This window comes from Lithobates pipiens, unplaced genomic scaffold, assembly GCF_037356315.1.
Source record: "Lithobates pipiens isolate NorthernLeopardFrog02 unplaced genomic scaffold, aLitPip1_a1.2 Scaffold_52, whole genome shotgun sequence".
NCBI lineage: Eukaryota > Metazoa > Chordata > Amphibia > Anura > Ranidae > Lithobates > Lithobates pipiens.
Window position 1 is genome coordinate 3,866,030 of NW_027507875.1, and position 12,242 is coordinate 3,878,271.

Below are 12,242 nucleotides of genomic sequence, written 5' to 3' on the forward strand. Positions count from 1 at the left end.
CCGCGCTGGCGTCCTTATATAGTGTGGGGTGTGTACTAAACCCCCCTGAGCTATAATTGGCCACAGGAATCCTGCCTGTGGTGAATTGTGGCTCTCCTCACAGAGGATGTCACATCTGTTCTTATTATATAGAACCTATTATGCTCCTCGTAAACTTTTTCAGTTTGGCCGAACGGCCGGACGCAAGTTGCCCCGGTGCGGGAACATGGGGGGAGACATGATGCACATGTTTTGGAGATGCCCGAAGTTGATCCGCTACTGGACAGAGGTGACAGGAACCATTGATCGGGTGTTTGGAACCTCCACCAGGATGGAGGCAAAGTATTGTCTCCTGGGATTAGTTGAAGGAGTTGGAAACCCGGGAAGTAGCCAGATGGCAGTTCTGAGATGCCTATTTCAGGCAAGGAAACTGATTGCCCAACCCTGCTTAGCCTCCAATGTTGGCAATGACTTGTTTTTTTTCGCTTGTTTCCCAAGATGACCATGTTGGCGTTTGTCAAGATGGTTGAGAGTGCCCGAAGAGATCGCCTATGGCCCCATCACCTTGAAAGTGCCTGATCTTGTCTGATCTCGGAGGCTAAGCATTGTCGGGCCTGATTAGTAACTGGATGGGAGACCAACTGGGAATACCAGGTGCCGTAGGATTCTTTTTATGTTGTTGGCGTTGACATGTTTTTTTTTTTCCGCTTATTTCCCAAGGTGATCATCTTGGCATTTGTCAAGAGGGCTGAGAGAGCCCAAAGAAATCTCCTACGGCCACATCCCCCTGAAAGCGCCTGATCTCATCTGATCTCAAAGGCTAAGCAGGGTCCGGCCTGGATAGTACCTAATTAAAGGTGCCGTAGGAATCTTTTTATATTGTTGGCTTTGACCATTTTAGCATCAGTCAAGAGTTTTGAGTATGTCCCAAAGCGTTCGCCTGAGGTCACATCACCCTGAAAGCGCCCGATCTCAGAGGCTAAGCAGGTTTTGGGTCAGATGGGAGACCGCCAGGGTCTATGTTGTTGGCGTTGACCTGTTTTTTTTCACTTGTTTCCCAAGATAACCATCTTGGTATTTGTCAAGAGGGTTGAGAGTGTCTAAATAGAACACCTATGGCCACATCACCCTGAAAGCGCACAATCTCATCTGATCTCGGAGTGTACGGCCTGGTCAATACCTGTATGGGAGACCATCTGTGAATACCAGGTGCCGTAGGCTTATTTTTATGTTGTTGGCGTTTACCTGTTTATTTTCGCTTGTTTCCCAAGGTGACCATCTTGGCGTTTAACAAGAGGGTTGAGAGTGCCCAAAGAGATCACCTACGGCCCCATCACCCTGAAAGCGCCCAATCTCATCTGATCTCAGAGGCTAAACAGTGTCGGGCCTGATTAGTACCTAGATGGGATACCGCCTGGACATACCAGGTGCCATAGGCTTCTTTTTATGTTGTTGGCTTTGAACTATTTTTTTCGCTTGTTTCTCAAGGCGACCATCTTGGCGTTTGTCAAGAGGGTTGGGTGTGTCTTGAAGAGAACGCTTACGGCCACATCACCCTGAAAGCACCCGATCTCGTCTGATTTCAGAGGCTTAGCAGCGTCAGGCCTGGTTAGTACCTGGATGGGAGACTGCCTGGGAAGACCAGGTGACATAGAAGGATCTGGCCTGGTTAGTGTCTTGATTGGGAGATCGCCTGGGAGTACCGGATGGCGTAGGATTCTTTTTATGTTGTTGGCTTTGACCTGTTTTTTTTCCCTTGTTTCCCAATCTTGGCATTTGTCAAGAGGGTTGAGAGTGCACAAAGAAATTGCCTACGGGCACAACACCCTGAAAGCGCCCAATCTCGTTTGGTCTCAGAGGCTAAGCAGGGTTGGGCCTGGTTTGTACCTGGATGGGAGACCGCCTGGGTTTTCCAAATGCCGCAGGCTTCTTTTTATGTTGTTGGCGTTGACTTGTTTTTTTTGTTTGTTTCCCAAGGTGACCATCTTGGCGTTTGTCAAGAGGGTTGAGCGTGCATTTGATCTCAGAGGCTAAGCAGGGTTGGGACCTGGTTAGTACCTGGATGGGAGACCGCTTGGGATTTCTCGATGCCATAGGCTTTAGTTTTAAGTTGTTGGCATTGACTTATTTTTTTTATTTTTATTATTCTTTTATTAAGTAGAACATAAATATAACAGTCAACCATACAGCATGACCCAGAGTCACAATTACATGGTAACAAAAAATAGGCAGCCAAATAACTCTGGGTTCTCAGAGGGGAGTCCTACAGTTTCATGCAGAAAAGAGAGAAACCCCACCTCCGACATGTAGTACAGTAGTACTGAGTAACGGAGTAGTGCAGCTCCCTTCAGACAAATGTAATCATGGAGAACAACTGGGACCACAGCGACCCAGCTTATCACGACCTACGTGAACCAGAGTAAAATATGAGCTGGTCATGTCCAGAACCCTGGGGTTCTTCTGGGTCCCGAAGGCTAGTAAGGAGACAAGGCATAGTCAAAAGGGAGGACGGGGGAAGAAGAGAGTGCAAAGACGGAGAGAGAGGAGGTGGGGGGATGGCGGCGGGGAAAAAAAGAAAAATAAAGACAAAAAGGGAGCAGGGCAGACATGGCCTACGTAGGTAAACGTTAGATGTTCAGTCGTTTTCTGGGACAGAGGCACTGCTCATCTCCCGAATGTAGTCTCGAGTACCAGTAAAATACCTCCAGGGCCTCCATGTAACACTAAATGCCTCTTCAGTGTTGTGAAGGGTGGCGGTCAATTCTTCCATCCGGAGAATATGATTGACTTTGGAATACCACAGCACCTTGGATGGGAGCTGAGGCTGCCTCCACAGTGCGGGAATGCAGGCCTGGGCGGCATTCAGGAGTTGCATCGTGAGGGTTTTTTTGTATTTTCGAACAGGCTGTTCAGTCAAGTGTAGAAGGCACGCTGCTGGGAACCCAAAAGTTCCTCAAGGCCGGGCATTCCCAGAAAAGGTGTCCCATGGTCCCCGTATCTGAATTCCACCTCCAACAAACATCCGGGATCGATCTATCCATTTTATTCAGAAGGTATGGGACTCTATACCAGCGTGAGACTATCTTGTATCCTGATTCTTGATATTGGTTTGCGATGGAAGCTTTATGTACTAAGGTCAGGATCTTCCCTATCTGTTGTGGGGTAAATGTGATGCCTAAGTCCCTCTCCCATTTGTGGATAAATGGTGGGGGTCGACTCCTCCTCCTGACTACTCAATAGGTTGTACAGGAGGGAGAGGGTGTGTCGCACAGGTTCCCTTTTGTGACAGATGGATTCATAGGGTGTCAGGTCTCTAGGAGTGTAGGGGGCCCTTTGTATGGCCAGAAGAAAGTGACGAAGTTGATAAGCACTAAACAAGTCAAGCGGAGGGTCAGAAAGCTCGGCGACAGTTTGCGTGGTCGGGAGCCCTCCCGAGGGCCACACCTCTCCCAGACGCTGTTTCCCCACCACTGTCAACTGTCGCAGTTTCTTGTTGGTAAATCCCGGTGGGAAGTCTGGATTAGCTATAACCGGAGTCATTGGTGATGGCAGGGGAGCAATGTGTGTGCAGCGGAACAACCTCCGCACAACAGCCAACGTAGCTCCCACTACGGGGTGACCTCTGAGGTCTTTTGGTAGGGAGGACAAGAGCCACGGGGAGGTCAATAGGGGAATGGATCCATCCTCAATCTCCATCTCCACCCACTGCTTTTGTGGGCCATTAGAATGCCAATCAACGACTCTCGCTAGCAGAGTCACTCTGTAGTATTGTCTGAGATCTGGGAGACCCAGACCCCCCTTGTCCTTTGGTCTGGCAAGCAATTGCAAACGGGCTCTGGGCGGTTTGCGCGCCCAAATAAAGTCCCGGAGCAGCACCTGCAGTTGTCTGAAAAAAATTGGGGATAACCGGATCGGTAATGTCTGGAACATGTATAAGATCCGCGGGAGGGCCGTCATTTTGAATGCATTACAGCGCCCGAACCAGGTCAGTGTTAAAGCATGCCAGTTTCCCAAATCAGATTTCAGTCTATCCAGGAGAAGGACAAAATTAAGCGGGTACAATTGCGCTAAATCCGCTGCGATGTAAACGCCCAGGTAACGTATAGATTTTTCAGCCCAGTAGAATGGAAAAGCGGAGCGGAGCCTCTTGGCCTCACCATCCGAGACCGATATATTCAATACAGCTGACTTGGCGCAATTGATTTTATAGTTTGATAGGCTGCCGTATCGCTGTAGAGACGCAAGTATATTGGGAAGCAAAATGTGTGGATTGGAGACGGAAAAAATTAGATTGTCAGCGCACGCCACAATTTTATGGTGTGCCGAGGGTTTGGATATGCCAGTAATATTCGGGTCATTCCGAACGTGACACATAAGTGGTTCCAGTGTCAGAATTAAAATTAGGGGAGACAGAGGGCACCCCTGCCTCGTCCCATTAGTAATGGGGAAAGAGTCCGAGCACCACTCGTTCACCCGCTGCCGACGGCGTGGAGTAAAGCGACATTACCCAGCTCATCCTGTTGGGGCCAACACGTATATGTTCCAGGGTGGCCTGCATAAAGTGCCAGGCCACCCTGTCAAAGGCCTTTTCCACGTCCATTGACAACATAAGCAAGGGCCTTCCCTGTACATGCGCCGCATGGATTAAATTGAGGACTCGGGCCGTATTGTCTCTAGCTTCCGACTTATTTTTATTTTTTTTGCTTGTTTCCCAAGGTGACGATCTTGGCGTTTGTCAAGAGGGTTGAAAGTGCCTGAAGAGATTTCCTACGGGCACATCACCCTGAAAGCACCCAATCTCGTTTGATGTTGGAGGCTAAGAAGAGTCGGGCCTTGTTAGTACCTGGATGGGAGACTGCTTGGGAATACCAGGTGTCATAGACTTCTTTTTATGTTGTTGGCGTTGACCTGTTTTTTTTCCGCTTGTTTCCCAAAGTGACCATCTTGGTGTTTGTCAAGAGGGTTGAGAGTGCCTGAAGAGATTGCCTATGGCCACATCACTCTGAAAGCACCCAATCTCATCTGATCTTGGAGGCTAAGAAGAGTCGGGCCTGGTTAGTACCTGGATGGGAGACCACCTGGGAATACCAGTTATTGCAGGCTTCTTTTAAGTTGTTGGCGTTGATTATTTTTTTTTTTTTTTGCTTGTTTCCCAAGGTGACCATCTTGGCATTTGTCAAGAGGGTTGAGAGTGCCCAAAGAGATCGCTTACAGCAGCATCACCCTGAAAGAGCCCTATCTCTTCTCTTCTCTGAGGCTAAGAAGGGTTGGGCCTAGTGGCTACCTGGATGGGAGATGGCGTTGGAATACCAGGTGCCGTATTCTTCTTTTTATGTTGTTGACATTGACCTGTTTTTTTTCGCTTGTATCTCAAGGTGACTATCTTGGCATTTGTCGAGAGGGTTGAGAATGCCCAAAGAGATTGCCTATGGGCACATAACCCTGAATGCGCCCGATCTCCTCTGATCTCAGAAGCTAAACAGGGTTGGGCCTTGCTAGTACCTGGATTGGAGACCACCTGGGAATACTAGGTGCTGTAGGCTTCCTTTTATGTTGTTGGCCTTGACCTGTTTTTTTTTTCACTTGTTTCCCAAGGTGACCATCTTGGCGTTTGTCAAGAGGGTTGAAAGTGCCTGAAGAGATTGCCTACGGGCACATCACCCTGAAAGCACCCGTTCTCGTTTGATGTTGGAGGCTAAGAAGAGTCGGGCCTTGTTAGTACCTGTATGGGAGACCGCCTGGGAATACCAGGTGTCGTAGACTTCTTTTTATGTTGTTGGCGTTGATTAGTTTTTTTTTTTTTTTGCTTGTTTCCCTAGGTGACCATCTTGGCATTTGTCAAGAGGGTTGAGAGTGCCCAAAGAGATCGCTTACAGCAGCATCACCCTGAAAGAGCCCTATCTCTTCTCTTCTCTGAGGCTAAGAAGGGTTGGGCCTAGTTAGTACCTGGATGGGAGATGGCGTTGGAATACCAGGTGCCGTATTCTTCTTTTTATGTTGTTGACATTGACCTGTTTTTTTTCGCTTGTATCTCAAGGTGACTATCTTGGCATTTTTCAAGAGGGATGAGAGTGCCCAAAGAGATTGCCTATGGGCACATCACCCTGAAAGCGCCCAATCTCCGCTGATCTCAGAGGCTAGAAAGGGTCGCGCCTTGTTAATACCTGGATGGGAGACCGCCTGGAAATACTAGGTGCGGTAGGCTTCTTTTTATGTTGTTGGCGTTGACTTGTTTTTTTTGTTTGTTTCCCAAGGTGACCATCTTGGCGTTTGTCAAGAGGGTTGAGCGTGCCTGAAAAAATCTACAATGGCTGCATCACCCTGAAAGAGCCAAATCTCATTTGATCTCAGAGGCTAAGCAGGGTTGGGACCTGGTTAGTACCTGGATGGGAGACCGCCTGGGATTTCTCGATGCCATAGGCTTTTTTTTTAAGTTGTTGGCATTGACTTATTTTTTTTTTTTTGTTTTATTCTTTTATTAAGTATAAGTAGAACAACATAAATATAACAGTCAACCATACAGCATGACCCAGGCTCACAATTACATGGTAACAAAAAATAGGCAGCCAAATAACTCTGGGTTCTCAGAGGGGAGTCCTAGAGTTTCATGCAGAAAAGAGAGAAACCCCACCTCGGACATGTAGTACAGTATAACTAATGCAGCTCCGTTCGGACAAATGTAATCATGGAGAACAACTGGGACCACAGCGAGCCAGCTTATCATGACCTATGTGAACCAGAGTAAAATATGAGCCGGTCGTGTCCAGAACCCTGGGGTTCTTCTGGGTCCCAAAGGCTAGTAAGGAGACAAGACATAGTCAAAAGGGAGGACGGGGGAAGAAGAGAGTGCAAAGACGGAGAGAGAGGAGGGGGGGGGGGGGTGGCGGCGGGGAAAAATAGAAAAATAAAGACAAAAAGGGAGGGGGGGGAATGCCACCCAGGGCAGACATGGCCTACGTAGGTAAACGTTAGATGTTCAGTCTTTTTCTGGGACAGGGGCGCTGCTCACCTCCCGAATGTAGTCTCAAGTACCAGTAAAATACCTCCAGGGCCTCCATGTAACACTAAATGCCTCTTCAGTGTTGTGAAGGGTGACGGTCAATTCTTCCATCCGGAGAATATGATTGACTTTTGAATACCACAGCACCTTGGATGGGGGCTGAGGCTGCCTCCACAGTGTGGGAATGCAGGCCCGGGCGGCATTCAGGAGTTGCATCGTGAGGGTTTTTTTGTATTTTCGAACAGGCTGTTCGGTCAAGTGTAGAAGGCACGCTGCTGGGTTGTCTGCGATATCTACATTTCTGAGAGTTTTTATCGTCCCGGTCACCTCCACCCAAAAGTTCCTCAAGGCCGGGCATGCCCAGAAAATGTGTCCCATGGTCCCCGTATCTGAAATGCACCTCCAACAAACATCCGGGATCGATCTATTCATTTTATTCAGAAGGTATGGGACTCTATACCAGCGTGAGACTATCTTATATCCTGATTCTTGATATTGGTTTGCGATGGAAGCTTTATGTACTAATGTCAGGATCTTCCCTATCTGTTGTGGGGTAAATGTGATGCCAAAGTCCCTCTCCCATTTGTGGATAAATGGTGGGGTCGACTCCTCCTCCTGACTACTTAATAGGTTGTACAGGAGGGAGAGGGTGTGTCGCACATGTTCCTTTTTGTGACAGATGGATTCATAGGGCGTCAGGTCTCTAGGAGTGTAGGGGGCCCTTTGTATGGCCAGAAGAAAGTGACGAAGTTGATAAGCACTAAACAAGTCAAGCGGAGGGTCAGAAAGCTCGGCGACAGTTTGCGTGGTCGGGAGCCCTCCCGAGGGCCACACCTCTCCCAGATGCTGTTTCCCCACCACTGTTAACTGTCGCAGTTTCTTGTTGGTAAATCCCGGTGGGAAGTCTGGATTACCTACAACCGGAGTCATTGGTGACGGCAGGGGATCAATGTGTGTGCAGCGGAACAACCTCCGCACAACAGCCAACGTAGCTCCCACTACGGGTTGATCTCTGAGGTCTTTTGGTAGGGAGGACAGGAGCCACGGGGAGGTCAATAGGGGAATGGATCCATCCTCAATCTCCATCTCCACCCACTGCTTGTGTGGGCCATTACAATGCCAATCAACGACTCTCGCTAGCAGAGTCGCTCTGTAGTATTGTCTCAGATCTGGGAGACCCAGACCCCCCTTGTCCTTTGGTCTGGCAAGCAATTGCAAACGGGCTCTGGGCGGTTTGCGCGCCCAAATAAAGTCCCGGAGCAGCACCTGCAGTTGTCTGAAAAAAATTGGGGGTAACCGGATCGGTAATGTCTGGAACAAGTATAAGATCCGTGGGAGGGCCGTCATTTTGAATGCATTACAGCGCCCGAACCAGGTCAGTGTTAAAGCATGCCAGTTTCCCAAATCAGATTTCAGTCTATCCAGGAGAGGGACAAAATTAAGCGGGTACAATTGCGCCAAATCCGCTGCGATGTCAACGCCCAGGTAACGTATAGATTTTTCAGCTCAGTAGAATGGAAAAGCGGAGCGTAGCCTCTTGGCCTCACCATCCGGGACCGATATATTCAATACAGCCGATGGTGCAATTGATTTTATAGTTTGATAGGCTGCCGTATCGCCGGAGAGCCGCGAGTATATTGGGAAGCGAAATGTGTGGATTGGAGACGAAAAAAATTAGATCGTCAGCAAACGCCGCAATTTTGGATATGCCAGTAATATTCGGGTCATTCCGAACGTGACACATAAGTGGTTCCAGTGTCAGAATAAAAATTAGGGGAGACAGAGGGCACCCCTGCCTCGTCCCATTAGTGATGGGGAAAGAGTCCGAGCACTCTGAAAGCACCCAATCTCATCTGATCTTGGAGGCTAAGAAGAGTCAGGCCTGGTTAGTACCTGGATGGGAGACCACCTGGGAATACCAGTTATTGTAGGATTTTTTTTATGTTGTTGGCGTTGATTAGTTTTTAGTTTTTTTTCGCTTGTTTCCCAAGGTGACCATCTTGGCATTTGTCAAGAGGGTTGAGAGTGCCCAAAGAGTTCGCTTACAGCAGCATCACCCTGAAAGAGCCCTATCTCTTCTCATCTCTGAGGCTAAGAAGGGTTGGGCCCAGTTAGTCCCTGGATGGGAGATGGCTTTGGAATACCAGGTGCCGTAGTCTTCTTTTTATGTTGTTGACATTGACCTGTTTTTTTTTCCGCTTGTTTCCCAAGGTGACTATCTTGGCATTTGTCAAGAGGGTTGAGAGTGCCCAAAGAGATTGCCTATGGGCACATAAGCCTGAAAGCGCCCGATCTCCTCTGATCTCAGAGGCTAAACAGGGTCGGGCATTGCTAGTACCTGGATTGGAGACCACCTGGGAATACTAGGTGCTGAAGGCTTCTTTTTATGTTGTTGGCGTTGATTTGTTGTTTTTTTTTTTTTGTTTGTTTACCAAGGTGACCATCTTGGTGTTTGTCAGGTGGGTTGAGAGTGCCTGAAGAGCTCGTCTATGGCCACATAACCCTGAAAGCACCAGATCTCGTCTGATCTCAGAGACTAAACAGGGTCGGGCCTTGTTAATACCTGGATGGGAGACCACCTGGGAATACTAGATGCTGTAGACTTCTTCTCATGTTGTTGGCGTTGACTTGATTTTTTTGTTTGTTTCCCAAGGTGACCATATTGGCGTTAGTCAAGGTTGAGAGTGCCTGAAGAAATCTCCTGCGGCCACACCACCCTGAAAGAGCCCAATCTCATCTGATCTCAGAGGCTAAGCAGCGTTGGGACCAGTTTAGTACCTGGATGGGAGACCGCCTGGGATTTCCAGATGCCGTAGGCTTCTTTTTATGTTGTTGCCGTTGACCTATTTTTTTCCGCTTGTTTCCAAGGTGACAATCTTGGTGTTTGTCAAGAGAGTTGAGAGTGCCTGAAGATATTGGCTACGGCCACATCACCCTGAATCTGTTCCATCTCATCTGATCTTGGAGGCTAAGCAGGGTTGGGCCTGGTTAATGCCTGGATGGGAGACCGCCTGGGAATACCAGGTGTCGTAGGCTTCTTTTTTTTTTCAAATATAATTTTTTCTCCAAATAGGGGAAGACGGTCCCCCGAGTACATAATGCAACAGAGAAATACAGAGCAAAAAGCAGCTGAACAATACTTGATACAGGTATATTCGCAACTGTGAGTCTGCCTTCCATCAATCACAATGATTCGAGGCACGGATAAAGTACTGTACCAAGATCCAGGGTCACACAAACCCCAGGTCCCTCCGGCATAATCCATCCGGGGGGGGGGTGTGGGGCCGTCATTCCCAATTTTCCACTCTTTCCAAAAGAGAGAGGGGGTGGAGGGGGTGAGAGATAGGGGAGGAAGGCAGAAAAGAGAAGGGTTGAAAGATCAGAAAAGGAGAAGAGGGGACGAGACACGATGGCAGCCACTGTTCAAGGGGCCAGTCAAGGAAAGCTCAGAGCACTAAGGCGATAGCAGGCGACATCCTTCCAGCGAGAATATAAAGGTATTCCAGATGTCTCAGGTTTGTTTAAAAAATTCTTGTTTACCTTGTGATGTGAGGATCAAGTCCTCCATTTTTTTTAATGTTTTAATGTCCTCTATTTTCCTATGCCAGTGAGTAATGAAAGGGGGGGAACATTTTTTCCAATAGAGAGGGATGCAGGATTTTGCTGCATTTATCACATGCCGTAAAATAGATTTTTTTGTACTTCTTAATGGGAATCTGTGAATGGTGCAAGAGAAAGAATGCAGCCTCTTCCTGGATGGAGAAGTCTGTGAATTTTTGTGTTATGCATCGGATCTCTGTCCAGAAGTCCACCAAGCTGGGGCAGGACCAAAAAATGTGCAGCAACGTGCCCTTTTCTTCTCCACACCTCCAGCATATGTTCGAGGAAGAGGGGAAACATTTCTGCAGCTTTGATGGTGTCAAATACCACCTGGTGAGAAGTTTAAAATTTGTCTCCTGTATCTTCATGCACAGCGACATTTTGAGAGCCAAAGTGATAATGCGTTGTCTCTGTGCTGGGGAAAATGAGCAATTAAGGTCCTTTTCCCAGTTGGACAGACAGGTTAAGTGTGGGTAATCTGTTTGACAGAGAATGTGGGCCAAAGGGCCTTCGCTCCTGCATAGAGTCTCAAACTCCGTCTGAGGGCGGGCAAACGTTTGAGGATTGGGGATGGAATGGAGAAAATGATGTCGTTGCGATGCTCTCCAAAAAGGCAGTTGGAAAAGCCCTGTCGGATCTGTTAGGGTTGAGAAAGAAGGGCATTTTCCATCAATGATGAATTTAGACGCATTGTCTAGGTTGGAATTTCTAAGTGGGTCCCCAGTTCAAAGGTTGGATGGCCACGTATAGGGAATAGGGGGGAAGTCAAAGACGTGAGTGTGTCTCCCCTTGCATTTGCAATAATTAAAAGGTTAAAAGTTGGGGGTGTGACCGGATGCTGTGTGAGGAGGATGAGCGTGTGTGAGTGAGTGGCGTCTCGCTCCCCTCCCCATGTCTCTACACTGAGCGGCGTCTCTTCCCGCTGGCCCCCCCCCCCCGCCTATGCCTCCACGCTGAACGGCGTCTTCTCCCGCTGACCTCCCCTACGCCTCCACGCTGAGCGGCGTCTCCTCTGGTGGCTAGGAGGGCGGTTTCGAGTGGTGGGACCTACGATCGCCATGGACCTCACGCCGAATGGACATTCTTCCTCTTTTTCGTATGCTGGTTGTTCCGTCTTGCGGTGGGACTCATAACCCGATGGCAGCACGTGCACCATTAAAGAAGGGACAGTCTCCTCTCCCCCTCTCCTATCCCCCTCTGTGAAGTAGCTGTATTGCGGACTAAGACCGGAGCAACGCTAAGGCTGAGAGGTATTTGGTATATGCTAAGCTTGCTGCACAGCCACTGTTTAGAAAAATAAGACTGGTGAAATAAGCTGAAATAAAGTATTGAGAAACAGCTGAGGGGAGTGAAGAGAAGTATCTATTGCATCTCCAGGGAGATAATTAAGCGGATGGCTTAAGTAACAATTTAAAGAAGCAGAGCTTTTTGTTTTTTCTTTAGTTTCCTGGAGGAGTTGCTGGCTCACCTTATTCGTATGTATTTTGTCGGGACATATCAAACCCAAGTGTAGCTGTTATTGTCAGAACCCTTCTGATCTGTTGGGTCATTGCCCCTTCTTAAAGGTGGGTTTTTTTTTTTTTTTTTTTTTGACTGAAGCTGGGACAGCACAAAGTTTGTGACCTAAAACCTGCTAGCCTTTTTAAAGATCGGTGGATCGGTG

The 12,242-nt window shown here is 48.3% G+C and overlaps 5 pseudogenes; all 5 read left to right on the plus strand.

The window, feature by feature from the left end:
- Window positions 1-526: 526 nt before the first annotated feature.
- LOC143957525 (5S ribosomal RNA) lies at window positions 527-645 on the plus strand (annotated as a pseudogene).
- Window positions 646-4,963: 4,318 nt separating this feature from the next.
- LOC143957237 (5S ribosomal RNA) lies at window positions 4,964-5,082 on the plus strand (annotated as a pseudogene).
- A 321-nt stretch (window positions 5,083-5,403) lies between these two features.
- Window positions 5,404-5,522, plus strand: LOC143957407 (5S ribosomal RNA; annotated as a pseudogene).
- Window positions 5,523-9,464: 3,942 nt separating this feature from the next.
- On the plus strand, window positions 9,465-9,583 carry LOC143957497 (5S ribosomal RNA; annotated as a pseudogene).
- A 313-nt stretch (window positions 9,584-9,896) lies between these two features.
- On the plus strand, window positions 9,897-10,015 carry LOC143957496 (5S ribosomal RNA; annotated as a pseudogene).
- Window positions 10,016-12,242: the final 2,227 nt, after the last annotated feature.